At 37.9% G+C, this 18381-nt stretch overlaps 1 protein-coding gene and 1 pseudogene across 11 annotated transcripts in view; one reads left to right on the forward strand and one right to left on the reverse strand.

Annotated features, from left to right (window-relative positions):
• The window catches only part of PTBP3 (polypyrimidine tract binding protein 3), a 125902-nt gene that overhangs the window by 104365 nt on the left and 3156 nt on the right, over positions 1 to 18381 (reverse strand). The window lies entirely within an intron of this gene.
• LOC123849907 (small ribosomal subunit protein uS8-like) lies at positions 12685 to 13114 on the forward strand (annotated as a pseudogene).

An 18381-nucleotide genomic window follows, 5' to 3' on the forward strand; every position in this document is an offset into this window, starting at 1 on the left:
CAAACACACCCTCTAAATATCTAAAGATTATTCATGTGGAACTGTTTATTATAGCACAATATTGTAAATAACGTAAGAGTCCATCAATAGAGAACCTAATGAATTAATTTCTATATCCACAGGATATTTTGCAGCTGTTAAAAAAACTAGAATTGGGTGCCTGGCTCGATTAGTACGTAAAACATGTGACTCTTGATATCGGGGTTGTGACTTCAAGCCCTACGCTGGGTGTAGAGATTACTTAAAAAATAAATAAATAAAATCTTAACAAAAAAATTAGAGAAGGGGGAAGGAACTCTGAGGAAGATTCCCTGTTTTATTGAGAAAATCAAAGTGAAGAACAGTGGATATAAATATGCTGCCTTTTGTATTGGAAGAGGAAGAAAAAATATGTATACTTGCCTTTACTTGCAAAAAGGGTACTAGAAAGTAAATGAAAAACTAATAAAATTGTTACCTTTGGGGGGAAGACTAGGAGAACAACAGTGCAAATGAGACTTCTCTATACACACATGGTTGAATTTATTTTTTGTTGAATTACTTCTGTTCTTTTAACTTTTATTTATAAATTTTTACTTTCATCAAATACATGCTCTATATCAACTATTACAAAGAAGTTTATATGATAAAGCAAATCCCTCCACCCCAATCCTAATCTTTAAACAGTTCTCAGTCTAATGGTTGTCCCTATAACCCTAGATAATATGGTTATACCACTACTTTTGAGTTATCAACTTTAAAAATAAACCAACTTAACTCTAATATGAAACCTTAAAAATTTATCTCTTAAACTTTTCCATTTTCTTGTCCTCTTAATGTTTGAAATATATGTGATTAATTTTAATTCTTAAATAATTTATCTTTAACTCTTAAATACTAACTGTATAGTTTTATTGCTTATTTTGTGAATTTGACAACCTCTTAATTCTCCATTTTGAAAGACAAAGCTGTTGGGGCAAGTTATCTGTTCTCTCCTTCCCTGCCTCTGCCAGCTTCACTTTTATTTTTTATCTTTATACTTGTTACATTCTGGCCTGCAACAAGAGCATTCTAGGCTTCCTTCACTCATATCCTGTCCAAGTTTGACTCAAAGCTAAAAACTCATTAAACAGCATTTACATTTTTATGACTATGTAAATATTGTTCAAGGAAACATATACCTTATCACATTTCACTCTTTACAGTCTAATGTCACAAAATTAGGACCACTTGAAAAAAAAAATTCCTAGAATGAAGATCAAGTGGTCAATCTCTTAATATCACACCACATTCTAATTTGGTTCACAGTGAGCTCATGATTTCCTTTCTTTTTCTGCTTCCTCCTGCTTCAATCAAGAATGCTTTCTAAAAACAAAAAAAACCAGAATGCTTTCTAGGCCTTCTGAACAAGTTTTCTTTTTAGTTTTCTGGGTTGGCTTAACTTTTTTTTGAACTTGTGTCTTCATTGTCCTTAGTTTACTTGATCATTTTGCCAGAGTATCTTTAAGTAACCACCTAAAATGATGGTAAACACAAAGCAAACTCTCTGGATCCATGCATGTCTGAAAATTCTATCTTCATAGTTGTACCCTCATAATTAAACATCTGACTTAGTAAAAAAAAAAAAAAAATTCTGGGTTAATATTGTCCTAAGAAAATTATAAACACTGTCCCATTTTCATTTAGCACATAGTGTGGCTGGTAAGATGACAGAATGACATTTATTTCTCTGAAGGTGACTTGTTTTTTCCCTCCTGAAAGCTTTCACAGTCATGTCTTCATGGAATTCTAAAATTTCACAATAATGTATCTAGGTGATGGTCCTTTGTACTCACTGTACTTGGTAATAAACAGGTTAATCTGAAGCCTGAAATTAGCAAATTAACATGAACTGTTAATTCCCATCTCCAAAACCATGGAGAACGTGCACATGTGTGGTTTTTTAAGGAACCAAAATAATGAGAGAGAAACCTTGAGGAAGTTGAAGGCCAATTTGAACTAGTACATGGGAGAGGGATGATGGAGACAAGTAGCTACCAACTAGAGTTGAGAACACAAAGGTCTCAGTGTGAGGGCAAGCTGGAAGAAAGGTTTTTGAATTCTATTCCTGCCTAAAAATATTCTCAGAGATACATAAGCCTCACCAAATTTGCCACACACAACACAAAATGTTGTATTTTTTTTTTTTTGGGAAAAAAAGCACTCAGACCAACTGAAAAACAAAGCTAAGAGATGATGTGAGAGATATAAAAGAAACTGATCAGATATCTTGAAATTTATATTGTTAGAAAAAAAAAAAGTTGAGGGGCGCCTGGGTGGCTCAGTTGGTTGAGCCTCCAACTCTTGTTTTTGGCTCAGGTCATGATCTCAAGGTCCTGAGCTCCATGCTCAGCAGGGAGTCTGCTTCCCTTCTCTTTCTCCCTCTGCCCCTTCCCCCACTTATACACTCTCCCCCCCCCTAAAATAAATAGATCTTAGGGGCGCCTGGGTGGCTCAGTCATTAAGCGTCTGTCTGCCTTCAGCTCGGGTCATGATCCCAGGCTCCTGGGATCAAGCCCCAAGTTGGGCTCCCTGCTTGGCGGGAAGCCTGCTTCTCCCTTCTCCCACTCCCCCTGCTTGTGTTCCTGCTCTCGCTATCTCTCTCTGTCAAATAAACAAATAAATAAATCTTAAATAAAATAAAATAGATCTTTAAAAAAAAGTTGAATCCTAGAGAAAATGAGAAATACATATAATCCAAAACTAAAATTCTGGATCATCATCATTATGATGAAATATAATAAGGAAAAGAGATAAATCAACATTGAGTTGAAATGTTAATACATGCCTCTTACAAATAGAACAAACATACAAAATATGACCAGAAAAAAAGCAAATAATACAATCAATAACTTGAGTTAATAGATACGTTGACTGCAGAAACTGACATCCAGCTAAGAATACACACACAAAAAGATACTGTATCAGGTTGACAAACTTTATTTGTAAAGGGTCAAATATTAAGTATTTTAGGCTTTGCAGGTCATATGGTCTCTGCCACAATACACAAAAGCAACCACAGACAGTATGAAAATGAATAAGCATGGCTGTGTTCCATAAAACGTCATTTACAGACACTGAGACACAAATCTCATCTATTTTTCACTTGTCATAAGACACAGTAATCTTCCGATTTATTTATTTATTTATTTATTTATTTATTTATTTATACATACTATTTGCAAGTGTAAAAGCCATTTTAGCATTTAAGCTTTCAGGATGTATAAAAACAGATGGCAGTGAACTATTTAGCCCTTGGGTCATAGTTTGCCAATCCCTACATTAGTTAGTAAAAGAAAGAAATCTCAATATAATCCAAAAGAATATATTGAACAGAAACCCTACAATAAAATTAGAAATAATAACAAAAAAGTAGCTAATGTTTGGAAACTAAAATTTTAACACCAGTAAACAATCTTGAGTTAAAAAGGACATTTTTTTAAATCATAATAAAAATGTAAAAATACTTAAGATACAATAAAATGAAAATACAAACTTATGGTTTCCAGCTTTAACACTTTAAGATAAATTTACAGTTGAAAAAGGGAAATTTAAAAATAAGTGGGTTAAATATCCAATTCAAAGAAGTTAGAAAAGGAGCAAGAGAACAAACCCAAACTAACATGAAAGAAGAAAAAATTTTAAAGACCAGAAAACCATGAAATCAAGAACTGAAAAAATCACTTAAGGATTAATAAAAACCAAAAACTGGTTCTTTTAAAACAATACCTGGGCCTTTAGCATAACAGAGCAAGGACAGAAGAAACAAACAATTCAGAACAAAAAAAGAATAACTGAGGACTACAGAGATTAAAAATTAACATGAGTATTATGAACTGCAGAATAAACTTATAAAATAAATAATAAAATGAATGCATTCCTAGAAAAATATAGAATTCAGAAATTAGAGAGGAAACAGAGAACTTGAATTAAACCATACAAATTAAAGATATTGAATTAATAAAGACCTCCCGTCTTCTATTCCCAACCCAGGCCCAGATGGCTTTACAGGTGAGATCAACCAAACTTTCAAGGGAAAAACAATAAATTTACAGTGGAAAACCTGGCAAACACAACCTTAACCAAGTGACCAAAAAAAAAAATTTTTTTTTTTAAAGATTTTATTTATTTATCTGAGAGAGAGAATGGGAGACAGAGAGCATGAGAGGGGGAGGATCAGAGGGAGAAGCAGACTCCCCGCTGAGCAGGGAGCCCAATGTGGGACTCGATCCCGGGACTCCAGGATCATGACCTGAGCCGAAGGCAGTCGCTTAACCAACTGAGCCACCCAGGCGCCCAACCAAGTGATCAAAATTAACATTACAACTAATAGGACAAATCAACATCCTTTGCATTCTGATACAATACACTCAGAAGATAACACCATTTCTGTGGTATTCCTGCCAAAAACAAACAACCTAAATCTAGCTACAAAGGAATGGATAAACTCAAAGTGAGGGACACCTTACACAATAAAGCAAGAACTGTCACGGGTGCCTGGGTGGCTCAGTTGGTTGGGCGACTGCCTTCGGCTCAGGTCATGATCCTGGAGTCCCTGGATCGAGTCCCGCATCGGGCTCCCTGCTCGGCAGGGAGTCTGCTTCTCTCTCTGAACCCCCCTCCTCTCATGCTCTCTATCTCATTCTCTCTCTCAAATAAAAAAAAAAAAATCTTAAAAAAGCAAGAACTGTCACAACTACAAAGAAATAAAAAATCCGCAATTATGGCTGGAAATGCCAATATTCTCTCCTCCTTCGGTAATTAACAGAACAAAAGGAAAATCGCAGTAAGTATATCAGAAGACTTAAATTTTTGTTTTTTTGTTTTTTTGTTTGTTTGTTTTAAGTAATCTGTACACCCAATATGGGGCTCAACCTCCAAGATCAAAAGTAGGATGCTCAGGCGCCTGGGTGGCTCAGTTGTTAAGCATCCGCCTTCGGCTCAGGTCATGATCCCAGGGTCCTGGGATTGAGTCCCACGTCGGGCTCTCTGCTCAGCACGGAGCCCGCTTCTTCCTCTCCCTCTGCCTGCTGCTCCCCCTGCTTGTGCACTCTGTCAAATAAATAAATAAAATCTAAAAAAAAAAAAGGTGGATGCTCTACTGACTGAGCCAACCAGGCACCCCAGAAGACTTAAATTTTCAAACAGCTTATTTTACTGACATTTATAAGGCAATACACTCAACAAAAGTAAACTATACATTCTTTTCAAATGTATATAGACCATTCATACAGACCATATGCTTGAAATTAAAACGAATTTCAGGAAGAGAAATTAAGGAGTCCATCCCATTTAACAATTGCACCCAAAACCATAAGATACCGAGGCACAAATCTAACCAAAGAGGCAAAGAATCTGTACTCAGAAAACTATAAATATATAAATACTCATGAAAGAAATTGAGGAAGACACAAAGAAATGGAAAAACTTTCCATGCTCATGGATTGGAAGAACAAATATTGTTAAAATGTCTATGCTACCTAGAGCAATCTACACATTCAATGCAATCCTTATCAAACTACCATCAACTTTTTTCTTTCTTTTTTTTTTTTAAAGATTTATTTATTTATTTGACAGAGACCGACAGTGAGAGAGGGAACACAAGCAGGGGGAGTGGGAGAGGGAGAAGCAGGCTTCCCGTGGAGCAGGGAGCCTGATGCAGGGCTCGATCCCAGGACCCTGGGATCATGACCTGAGCCGAAGGTGGATGCTTAACGACTGAGCAACCCAGGCACCCCACCATCAACTTTTTTCAAAGAAATGGAACAAATAATCTTAAAATTTGTATGGAACCAGAAAAGTCGCCGAATAGGGACGCCTGGATGGCTCAGTCGGTTGAGCGTCTGCCTTCGGCTCGGGTCATGATCCTGGAGTCCCGGGATCGAGTCCCACATCAGGCTCCCTGCTCAGTGGGGAGTCTGCTTCTCCCTCTGACCCTCCCCCCCTCATGCTCTCTCTCTCTCTCTCTCTCAAATAAAAAAAAAAAATCTTAAAAAAAAAAAGTCCCCGAATAGCCAGAGGAATGTTGAAAAAGAAAAGCTAAGCTGGTGGCATCACAATTCCGGACTTCAAGCTCTATTACAAAGCTGTCATCATCAAGACAGTATGGTACTGGCACAAAAACAGACACATAGATCAATGGAACAGAAGAGAGAGCCCAGAAATGGACCCTCAACTCTATGGTCAACTACTCTTCAACAAAGCAGGAAAGAATGTCCAATGGAAAAAAGACAGTCTCTTCAACAAATGGTGTTGGGAAAATTGGACGGCCACATGCAGAAGAATGAAACTGGACCATTTCCTTACACCACACACAAAAATAGACTCAAAATGGATGAAAGGCCTAAATGTGAGACAGGAATCCACCAAAATCCTTGAGGAGAACACAGGCAGCAACCTCTTCGAACTCAGCCACAGCAACTTCTTCCTAGAAACATTGCCAAAGGCAAGGGAAGCAAGGGCAAAATGAACTATTGGGACTTCATTAAGATAAAAAGCTTTTGCACAGCAAAGGAAAGAGTCAACAAAACCAAAAGACAACGAAGGAATGGGAGAAGATATTTGCAAATGACATATCAGATAAAGGGCTGGTATCCAAAATCTATAAAGAATTTATCAAACTCAACACCCAAAGAACAAATAATCCAATCAAGAAGTGGGGGGAAGACATGAACAGACATTTCTACAAAGATATCCAAATGGCCAACTGACACATGAAAAAGTGCTCAACATCACTGGGTATCAGGGAAACATAAATCAAAACCTCAAAGGGATACCACCTCACACCAGTCAGAATGGCTAAAATTAACAAGTCAGGAAACGACAGATGTTGGCGAGGATGCAGGGAAAGGGAACCCTCCTACACTGCTGGTGGGAATGCAAGCTGGTGCAGCCACTCTGGAAAACAGTAGGGAGGTTCCTCAAAAAGTTGAAAATAGAGCTACCCTACGACCCAGCAATTGCACTACTGGGTATTTACCCCAAAGATACAAATGTAGTGATCTGGAGGGGCACGTGCACCCCAATGTTTAGAGCAGCACCGTCCACAATAGCCAAACTATGGAAAGAGCCTAAATGTCCATCAACAGATGAATGGATAAAGAAAATGTGGTGTACACACACACACACACACACACACAGAGGAATATTATGCAGCCATCAAAACAAATGAACTCTTGGGGCGCCTGGGTGGCTCAGTCTTTAAGCGTCTGCCTTCGGCTCAGGTCATGATCCCAGGGTCCTGGGATCGAGCCCCGCATCGGGCTCCCTGCTTGGCGGGAAGCCTGCTTCTCCCTCTTCCACTCCCCCTGCTTGTGTTCCCTCTCTCGCTGTGTCTCTCTCTGTCAAATAAATAAATAAATCTTTTTAAAAAAAAAATGAACTCTTGCCATTTGCAACGATGTGGATGGAACTAGAGGGTAATTATGCTAAGGGAAATAAGTCAGAGAAAGGTAAGTATTATATGATCTCACTGATATGAGGAATTTGAGAAACAAGACAGAGGATCATAGAGGAAGGGAGGGGGAAAAATGAAACAAGACGAAACCAGAGAGGGAGACAAACTGTAAGAGACACTTAATCTCAGGAAACAAACTGAGGGTTGCTGGAGTGGAGGGGGGTAGGAGGGATGGGGTGGCTGGGTGACAGACATTGGGGAGGGTATGTACTATGCAAATGACATATCGCTGTGAATTGTGTAAGACTGATGGAGTCACAGACCTGTACCGCTGAAACAAATAATACATTATATGTTAATAAAAAACAAAACAAAACAAAAAACAAATTTCAGGAAATGTAAAAAGACTAAACTGATTCTAAGTAACATTAAAAAACCAGTAACGTGAAGGTATCTGGAAAAACCTTAAATATTTAGAAATTAAACCACGCACATAGAAACAATCATGGGTCACAGGAGAAATCACAACTGAAAATAGTTTAAACTGAGTGAAAATAAAAACCCAGTGTAGCAGGGGCCTCTGGGTGGCTCAGTTGGTTAAGCATACAACTCTTGGTTTTGGCTCCGTGGTGGTGATCTCATGGGTTGTGAGATCCAGCCCTGTTTCTGGCTCCTAGCTCAGCAGGGAGTCTGCTTGGAGATACTTTCCCTCTGCCCTTCCCCCACACCTGCACGCACTGGTATAACAAAATCTGTGGGATACAGCTAAAGAAATTTAAAATCAGAATTAACATAGGATCTATTTTTTAAAAAACTGAGTTCATAATTAAAAACTTTATCACAAATAGCTATACTGAATTTTATCAAAGATTTAAGGAACAAATAACATTAATCTTATACAAACTCTTTTTATAAAAGGGAATACTTTCTAACTCATGTCAGTTTTGGTCACTTAATATTTTCTGTCTTTAAAGGAATTTATACATTTCATTTAAGTTACTTATTACCTCCTACATTCTCGCAGTTTGATTTACTCTCGATAAAAATGAAAACAGAACAAATAAAACTTTTGGGATGTGGCTAAAGCTGTGTTTAGAGGAAAATATATAGCACTAAAATGATTACATTAAGAACATCTCAAGTGAGGGGTGCCTGGGTGGCTCAGTCAGTTAAGCATCTGCCTTCAGCTCAGGTCATGATCACTGGGATCGAGCCCTGCATCGGGCTCCTTGCTCTGCGGGGAGCCAGTTTCTCCCTCTCCTCCCTGCTTATACTCTCTCACTGTCTCTCCTTCTCTTTCTCTCAAATAAATAAAATCTTTTTTTATTTTATTTTATTTATTTGACACAGAGAGAGACAGCCAGAGAGGGAACACAAGCAGGGGGAGTGGGAGAGGGAAAAAGCAGGCTTCCCGCAGAGCAGGGAGCCTGATACGGGGCTCAATCCCAGAACCCTGGGAATATGACCTGAGCCGAAGGCAGACGCTTAACGACTGAGCCACCCAGGCGCCCCAATAAATAAAATCTTTAAAAAAAATATATCTCAAGTGAAAATACCAAGTGCTGGTGAGAATTTCTAGTAATAGTAACTCTCAAACACTGCCAATTAGTACTCTGGAACTATCTAGTAAAGCTGAACATGTGCATTACCCCTACACCACTCTGCAATTTCTCTTCTGGAGTAGGAAGCAAACCTTTAAGATGGTCCCCATTGCCTAGTATTCACACCCAGGTGTAACACCCTACCCTTCGGTATAGGCTACACCTAGTGACATACCTCTAAGAGCAGAATACTTTAGCAAAAGTGATAGGTTGCCCCCTCCCAGATTAGGTTTCAAAAGACTGACTTCGGCTTAACTCTTACTCTGTCTATTGGTTACTTGGGAGAAACAGTTGCTGAGACAAGTGCACTATTGAGAGACCCAGGTGGCAAGAAATTGAGTGCAGCCTTAAGCCAACAAGAAATGAGGAAGTGAGGCCCTCAGATCAACAGCCTAGGAGGAACAGACTCCTGCCAGTCATATGAGTGAGCTTGGAAGCAGATTCTTCCACAGAAAATGACTGCAGCATCTACCAACACCTTGATAACACTCTTATGTAAGAGCCCCAAAGTCAGAGGACTCAGCTAAGCCATACCTAGATTCCTGACCCACAGAAAATGTAAGAGAATAAATCTTAATAATAGAGTGAAAGTGATGAAATAGAAAAGTCAACCAAGAGAAAATAAATGAAATCAAAAATTGCCTTTTGAAAAAGATCAGTAATACTGAAAACCTCTAGCTAGACCAATCAGCGAAAGAAGAAAGAAAGAAAGAAAGAAAGAAAGAAAGAAAAAGAAAACATGAATTACCAGTATCAGAACTGAAAAGATGGAAATCATTACAGATCCTAGACAGATTAACAAGATAAGGAAATATGAGCAATTTTATGCCCCTATATTCAACAATTTAGCTCCAATGTACAAATTCCTTGAAAGATCCAAATCCAACATCCATTCATGTTAATAAAAAACAGCAATGAACAGAAAGCAATTTTTCAACATGAGAAAGGCATCTAAGAAAAACCTACAGCTAACAAAGATGGACTGCTTTCCCTTATGAGCAGGAAGAAGATAAGGATGCTGTCACCTCTACTTAGCATCATACTGGAGGTCTTAAATTTTGAATTAAGGCACGAAAAAAAATCATCCAGACTGGGAAGGAAGAAATAAAACTATATTTACAGATGACATGATCATGTACATTAAAAAAAAAGAATCCTAAGCAATTAAAAAAATACAATAACAGCAATAAGTTACAGAGTAAATGTGCGAAGTATTTCTGTATATTGACAAGAACACAATTTGCCATACAAAAAAGGGATACATTTAAAATATACATGTAAACCTGTACACTGAAAATTACAAAACAGCACTAAAAGAAATTACAGAAGACCTAAAAAATTGAAATACTCTATTCTACAGATTACAACACTCAGTATGGTTGAAACGTCAATTTCTCCCTAATTGACCTATATAGTCTGTGCAATTGCAGTCATTATCCCAGCTTCTAAATAGAAACTGATGAGCTAATTGTAAATTTTTAAGTAAATGACTTAGTATAGCTAAAACAATATTGATAAAGACGAACAAAGTTGGATTTGATTTTTTTTTTTTTTTAAGATTTTATTTACTTATTTGCCAGGGAGAGACACACAGAGAGAGAGTGAACACAAGCAGGGGAGTGGGAGAGGGAGAAGCAGGCTTCCCGCTGAGTAGGGAGCCCGATGCAGGGCTTGATCCCAGGACCCTGGGATCATGACCTGAGCCGAAGGCAGACGCTTAACGAGTGAGCCACCTAGGTGCCCCTACACTACTTGATTTTAAGACACACTATAAATCCATTGTTATCAAGACAATGTGAGATTAACATAATAAATAGATAATGGATAAAAATTCAGTGTGCATAAATAGACACACTCACAAATGGTGAGCTGATTTTCAAATAATGGTACCAAAACAATTCATTACATAAAGGAGAATCTTTTTAACAAAAGGTGCTGAACTAACTAGATAACCATATGGAAACAAGTCAATCTCCACCTCTACCACATACAAAAACAAATCTGAGATTCATCTCAGACCTAACCTTTTATAAAAGTTCAAAGTACGACTTTTTTTAGATTTTACTTATTTATTTGTCAGAGAGAGACAGGGAACAAGCAGGGGGAGCGGCAGGCAGAGGGAGAAGCAGGCTCCCCGATGAGCAAGGAGCCCAATATGTGGGATTTGATCCCAGGACCCTGAGATCATGACCTGAGCCAAAGGCAGACTCTTAATCGACTAAGCCACCTAGGCGTCCCAAAAGCACAGTTTTTTTAAAACAAATAAATAGAGTATCTTTCTATCCTTGGGATAAGCCGATTTCTTAGACAAGAACAGAAAGCCATAACCAAAAAATGGAAAAGGAATTTATCAAAATTAAATTCTTCTATTTATCAAGACACCATTAAGAAATGAATAAACAAGCAACAGACTGAGAGAAAATATTCACAACACATATACCTAAAAAAGGACTTACACCTAGAATATATAAAGAACCCTTAAAACCCTATTTCAAAGAACAGAGTCCAAATAAAGAAAATATTGAAGATCTTGGGAAAAAAACAGACGGGAAAAAACACCTTACATACATAGAGAGGAATAAAGGTAGGAATTACAGGTTTCTTTCTCATCAGAAACACCGCAAGCATCAAGAAAATAGAATGAAATATTTAAAGTATTAAGGAAAAAAAAAAAAAAAAACACCCAGTAACCTAGAATTCTATATGAAAAGCATCCTTCAAAAGTAAAGGATGGGGCACCTGTGTGGCTCATTCAGTTAAGTGTCCAACTCTTGGTCTCAGCTCAGGTCTTGATGTGTGTCCGAGCCCTGAATTGGGCTCCACACCAGGCATGGAGTCTACTTTAAAAAAAAAAAAAAAAAAAAAGGTAAAGGAGAAATAAAGACTTTCTCAGACAAAAACCAAGAGAATTGATTGTCAGTAGACCTGCTCTGCAATAAAAGTTAAAAGAGAAAAAAAAAAAGTTTTTCGGAGAGGAGCCTGGGTTAGCTCAGATGGTTAAGTGTCTGCCTTCACCTCAATTCATGATCTCCAGGTCTGGGATCCAGCCCCGTGTCTGGCTCCCTGCTCAACAGGGAGTCAGCTTCTCCTCACCTCCCCCATGTGTGTGCATACGCGTGCTCTCTCTCTCTCTCTCAAATGAATAAATAAAATCTTAAAAAAAAAAACCTTGTTCTTTGGGGAGAAGGAAAATTATATACATCAGAAACTCAGATCCACATAAGGAAAGGAAGACTGTGGGAGAGGAACTAGATGAAGGTAAAATAAAATATACATCTTATTCTTAATTGATCTAAAAGATAACTGTTAACATGATGTCATAATCGTAACAATGCAGTGGATGATTATTGCATTTGGTTAAGTGAAATGAAGGGTAACAGTGTCATAAGGGGCAGGAAGGAGTAAATGAAAATGCTGTCATAAGGTGTACATAAAGCAGTATAGTGTTATCTGAAGGTGGACTTTGAGTAGCTAATGTCTGTATACTGCACACATTAGAATGTATAGGGCAACCCTAAAAAAATGTTTAAAGTAAGTATAAAATCATACAAATTGTTCAATTAAAACCAGAGGAGGAAGAAAATGAAACAAAGAACAAGTCAATGAATAGGTTAACAAAGAAAACCACAGGCCCAACATGGCATCACTTAAGACAAATCACGACTTTCTGCCATCTTTCCGTGCCGCCATAATGGTGCGCATGAATGTCCTGGCAGATGCTCTCAAGAGCATTAACAACACTGAGAAGAGAGGCAAACGCCAGGTTCTTATTAGGCCGTGCTCCAAAGTCATAGTCCGGTTTCTCACTGATGATGAAGCATGGTTACACTGGCGAATTTGAAATCATTGATGATCACAGAGCGGGGAAAATGGTTGTGAACCTCACGGGCAGGTTAAACAAGCGTGGAGTGATCAGCCCCAGATTTGATGTGCAACTGAAAGATCTAGAAAAATGGCAGAATAACCTGCTCCCGTCCTGCCAGTTTGGTTTCATTGTACTGACAACCTCAGCTGGCATCATGGACCTTGAAGAAGCAAGATGAAAACACACAGGAGGGAAAATCCTGGGATTCTTTTTCTAGGGATGTAATACATACTTGCCAATAAAATGCCTCAAAGGAAAAAAAAAAGACAAATCATGAAATCTGGACAGTCAAGAATTTTCTGATCAGCATCAATAAGGTAATCTGTCACAGGGCCCTCTCAATCCCCCAAAGGAAGATGAGGTAATCTGCATAATAAGACCCTGTAAAAGAAAGTGATCTTGCCTAAACAATCCTTTCTTTTCTTTCGCTAGTAACTTCTTGCCCCACCTTCCTTCCTATAAAAACCTGTTGTACAAGACCTTGAAGCTCCCCTCTACTTGTTAGCTGGGATGCTGCCTGATTCATGAATCGCGTAATAAATCCAATTAGATCTTCAAATTTCCTAGGTTGATTTTTTTTTTAACAATAGAAAACAGTTATGAACAAGGTAGATATTAATCCAACTAAATCATCCCCTGAAGTGTGAATGGTCTATATATACCAATTAAGAGAAAGACTGTCAGAGAAGATTAAAAAAAGACCTTACTAGGGGCACCTGGGTGGCTTTTATCTGCTTTTGGCCCAGGTCAGGATCCCAGTGTCCTGGGATCCAGCCCTGCATTGGCTCCCTGCTCAATGGGGAACCTGCTTCTCCCTCTGCTCCCTCTCTCAAATAAATAAATTTTAAAAATCTTAAAAAAAAAAATTAAAAATAATAAATAAAATTAAAATAAAAAAATAGGTAAAAGGAGCGCCTGGTTAAGCAGCCAACTCTTTGTTTCAGCTCAGGTCATGATCTTAGGGTCCTGAGATAAGCCCCAATCAGGCTCTGTGCTCAGAGACAGTCTGCTTAAGACTTTCTCCCTCAGCCCCTCTCCCCATGCCCTATTTCCCTTCCTCCCTCCCTCTCGCTAAAAATGAATATTTTTTTTAAAAAGATTTTACTTACTTGAGAGACAGCGTTAGAGAGATCGTGGAGGGAGGGGAGAGCAGAGACAAAGGGAGAAAAAGACTCCCTGCTGAAGAGGGAGCCCGATGCGGGGCTCAATCCCAGGGCCCCTGGACCACGACCCAGCCAAAGACAGCCACTCAACCGAGGCACCCAGGCGCCCCAATAAATAAATCTTTTTAAAAAAACAGGTAAAAGACTTAATAGACATTCACAAAAGGTAAGTGAATGACTAAAAACACATGAAAGGGTAGAAATACACAAAAAGGTAAGCACCACCACCAGTCATGAGATCAATGCAAATTAAAACTATAATGAGCTACTGTTAGCAATTCTGGTTACACCCATTAGAATGGATAAAAGTGAAGACTGGCAATATGCACAGGTAAACAAGGATGTGGGCAACCTAAAGTCTAATACAAAGCTAAGTAAGAGTATAAAGTGGTACAACATTTAACAAAATAGTTCGAGAGTTTGTTACAATTTATTATTATTATTATTTTTAAAGATTTTATTTATTTATTTGAGAGAGAATGAGAGAGAGAGAGCACATGAGAGGGGGGAGGGTCAAAGGGAGAAGCAGACCCCCCGCCGAGCAGGGAGCCTGATGCGGGATTCGATCCAGGGACTCAGGATCATGACCTGAGCCAAAGGCAGTCGCTTAACCAACTGAGCCACCCAGGCGACCCAGTTTGTTACAATTTAAAGATACACATTATCTAATTCTACTCCTCCCTATGCTGTAGAATGAAACCTACATCTACCCAAAGGCTTAAACAAATGCTTATAGCAGCTTTATTCATTATAGCCCAAATCTGGAAAGAACCAAACATCTACCAACATGAGAATACATTTTAAATATTGTAATACATTCACATAATGGAATACTCTCAGAAATAAAAATAATGAACTACTGACACATGTAACATGGTTGAATCTAAAAATCATTTTGCTGAAGGGCGCCTGGCTGGCTCAGTCGGCCAGTTGAGCGACCAGCTGAGCAAGGGACTCTTGGTTATGGCTCAGGTGGTGATCTCAGGGTCATGAGGTGGGGCCGAGACAGTGAGGCCCCCTCTTCCTCTGCCCCTCCCCCCCAAAATAAATAAATCAATCTATAAACAATCATTTGCTGAGTAAAAGAAGCCAGACATCAAAGAGCTTACACTGTATATACGATGCGTAAATATTTTATTCCATTTATATTAAGTTCAGAAACAGGAAAAAATAATCTATGATGATAGAAATCAGAACAGTTTTCTAGAATGAGTCTGGAAAAAGACAACAAAGAACATTTTACAGTGATTTTCTAGTGCCTTGACTGGGGAGTAGGAAACACAGGTGGATACATTCGATAAAATTTATTGCACTGTATCCTTGAAAACTATGCATTTCACTCTATGTAAATTATAGCCCAATTAAAAAAAAAAATTCCAGCAATGGCCTTCTATATTTTGTATAGCTCAAGCACAGCAACAGGCAAGCTTTTTCTGAAAAGGGCCAGAAAGTAAATATTTTAGGCTTTGTGGTCATAAGATCAACGGCTACAACTATTCAACTCTACCATTCGATTGTGAAAGTCACCAGACAATATGGAATTAGCATGGCTGTGTTCCAACAAAACTATTTACAAAACAGGTGGCAAGCTGGATTTGGTCCACAGGCTGTACTTTGCTAAGCTCTGGTCAAGCAAATAAAAAGTTGATCTTCAAAATTAATTTAAATATGCTGTTTCGTTCTTTCCTTTATATAGACAGGCATGATCATTATTAGAAGCCAATTTTAGTCCACTAAACATGAGTTTTTCTATACTCATCTAATCATTTAAAATAGGAAGACTACCCAGAAAACATATGGAGTATCATCATTTTAAAAAATCATATTTTAGGTGAGCCTGGGTGGCTGTCGGTTAAGTGGCCAATTCTTGATTTTGACTCAGGCCATGCATGATCTCGGGGTCGTGAGACTGAGCAGCATCAGGCTCCCAGCTCAGCAGGGAGTCTGCTTCTCACCCTCTTCCTCTCCCTCTCCCCCTTCCCCGACTTATGAGACAGAGAAAAGGAGAGAGAGAGAGAGAGAGAATGGGGGGGGGGGAGAGGGAGAGGGAGGGGAGAAAGCAAACTCCAGGGGGAGCCCAATAGGGGGCTCAATCCCAGGACCCTGAGATCATGACCTGAGCCAAAGTTGGACTCAACAGCCTGAGCCACCCAGGTGCCCAAAAATCATTTGTTCTAGTAACTACTATAGTACTTTGGAAAAATAACCACAAATATGGGAAATACTTGAGTTTCAGATAAACTAGTATAAGCTGGAAATTTAAAATACACTTAGGTACACACACAAAAAGCTATGTTACCCACCATGCTGACAGTTTGATTTATCTGGTATAATAAAGTTCTTGACACGCGTTCATTATCAGTCATCTCTAAAAACAATTCAGCTTTCTTTCCCTAAAATAAAGGATTTCATATTTAAGGATATTTTTAATTCTTTAAAAATGAAACTCATATTATTTTTCTGAATCCGGGAAAGCAACTTATGGACCATAAGTGAAATCCACTCTTGCCACTGGCTAAAACTATGTGTTGTATCATCATATTCAGATAACGGAGGAAGGTTAAGTAACTGACATTCTTACAGGATTTCTAATTTGCTGATTTTGGTTTATTCAATCTAGATGAATTATGAGCCTTATTTATTAGCCTATTACCTGGTAACTAAACTCCTTGGATGGGATCCAAGAAAGAAGCAGAACAATCTTAGGAGAAATTCTCCATATAATCAGTAATTTTACAGACATTTCCAGTATTTAAGTCTATACAAATATAGACTGCCTAGTGAAACAACTAAATCAGCTTATTTTTTCTTCAGAGTAGGATCTGATCTTTGTTTTTAGAGCGCTTGCTGCTAAACAGGTAGTCAGAAATCCAAATCATGTATTCAAATCTGAATGCCGTGCCTAATCTTTTTCTTCATCACTAAGATATATTTTCCCCCGTAGTAAAAAAGGCATAATAGCCCTTCAAGCATAATTTCTCAACTCAAAAATGTAAGTTTTATTTTAAATGTCTCATGTATTCATTTTTGCCAGATAAACTCTAGAATCACAAATTACTTTTCACACAACATTCACTTTAAATATCCTTTCCCTCACAGGTACCTACAGAGACACCAAAAGTGATCCTAGATATCAGCCTACAGTTTCTGTATCTCCTAGCGTCATTCCCAAAAGAAAGTGACTTAAGTATGGGGGGTAGGGGGGGAGAAGAAGAAGAAAAGCATATCTCACTAAAGAGGTTCCTCCATTTTTTTCAATTCACAAAATATGTTCAAAGTTTGTCAAAGCAAGCTAACTCCACCCAACTTCAAAAGATAGTATAAGCAGCAGTTCCCTATTATGTTAATCTCAGAATCCTATTGTTAGTTTCATAAGCTATTATGCTTATTTTTTAAGGTATTAGAAGATGAGCACCACCACCAGATCCAATAACTGCAAATGTGGAAGTGCTGAAATTGCTAGCAAGAAGAGATGATGAAGAGATGAAGGACAGAAAGTGGTGAAACAATTTTACATAAAATACATATAATATAAACATGAATTATTTTTGTTTTCTATAGTAATCCAAACTATAAGTGGCCTCTAGAACTAGATTCTCAACTCAGTATATCAAATATCAAATTGCTAAAGGAAACCTTAAAACACCCATTTATATTTTAAAAGCCTCATACTGGTGAACATTGCTTACTTGATTTATATTTTAGAATTCAATAAATGAGAAGACTGATAAAACTAATGTGACTTAAAGAGTTATTACTGTAAAATATTAATTATCCAGCTCTCCTGTTCACTTTCTAGACAGCACCCTTATTACTGGCAGCTAGTTATATTAAAAAAAAAAAAAAAAGTCAGGCTTTGGAACCAGGAAGACACGGGTTTGAACTCTGGTGCACCACACCTTGAAAACAAACTTTCTGAACCTATTTTTCCATCTCTAAAATGGGAATTTATTAATACCTACCTTGAAGGACTGTTACAATTAGTGAAATAGGTGTACAGCAGCTGGCACATACTAGGAATTGAAGAAACTTTAGCTGCTATTATTATTATTTTATTACTCAAAAACACATCCAAGAGAAAATACAAGAACAAACATGATAGGGAAATACAGCCTAGGCTATATTTAACTGCTAAAACAAAACAAAACAAAATCAAACAAATAAACTCTGAGAGTTCAAGTAAAACTTTGGGCTAAACTTTTTGTTCACATTTTAGATATACGATAATATTGTAGCCCCTCTTTATAAATATGTAAAATCCAAAATCAACTACAGGTCCACTTATTTTGGAGCTAAATAAAAATGAAAGACTATTATCACACAGTAAAAAAGATAATT

The sequence above is a fragment of the Mirounga angustirostris genome, unplaced genomic scaffold (assembly GCF_029215605.1).
Source record: "Mirounga angustirostris isolate CCGP_5_RB_7025 unplaced genomic scaffold, mMirAng1.0.hap1 SCAF_15, whole genome shotgun sequence".
NCBI classification, from domain to species: Eukaryota; Metazoa; Chordata; class Mammalia; order Carnivora; family Phocidae; genus Mirounga; species Mirounga angustirostris.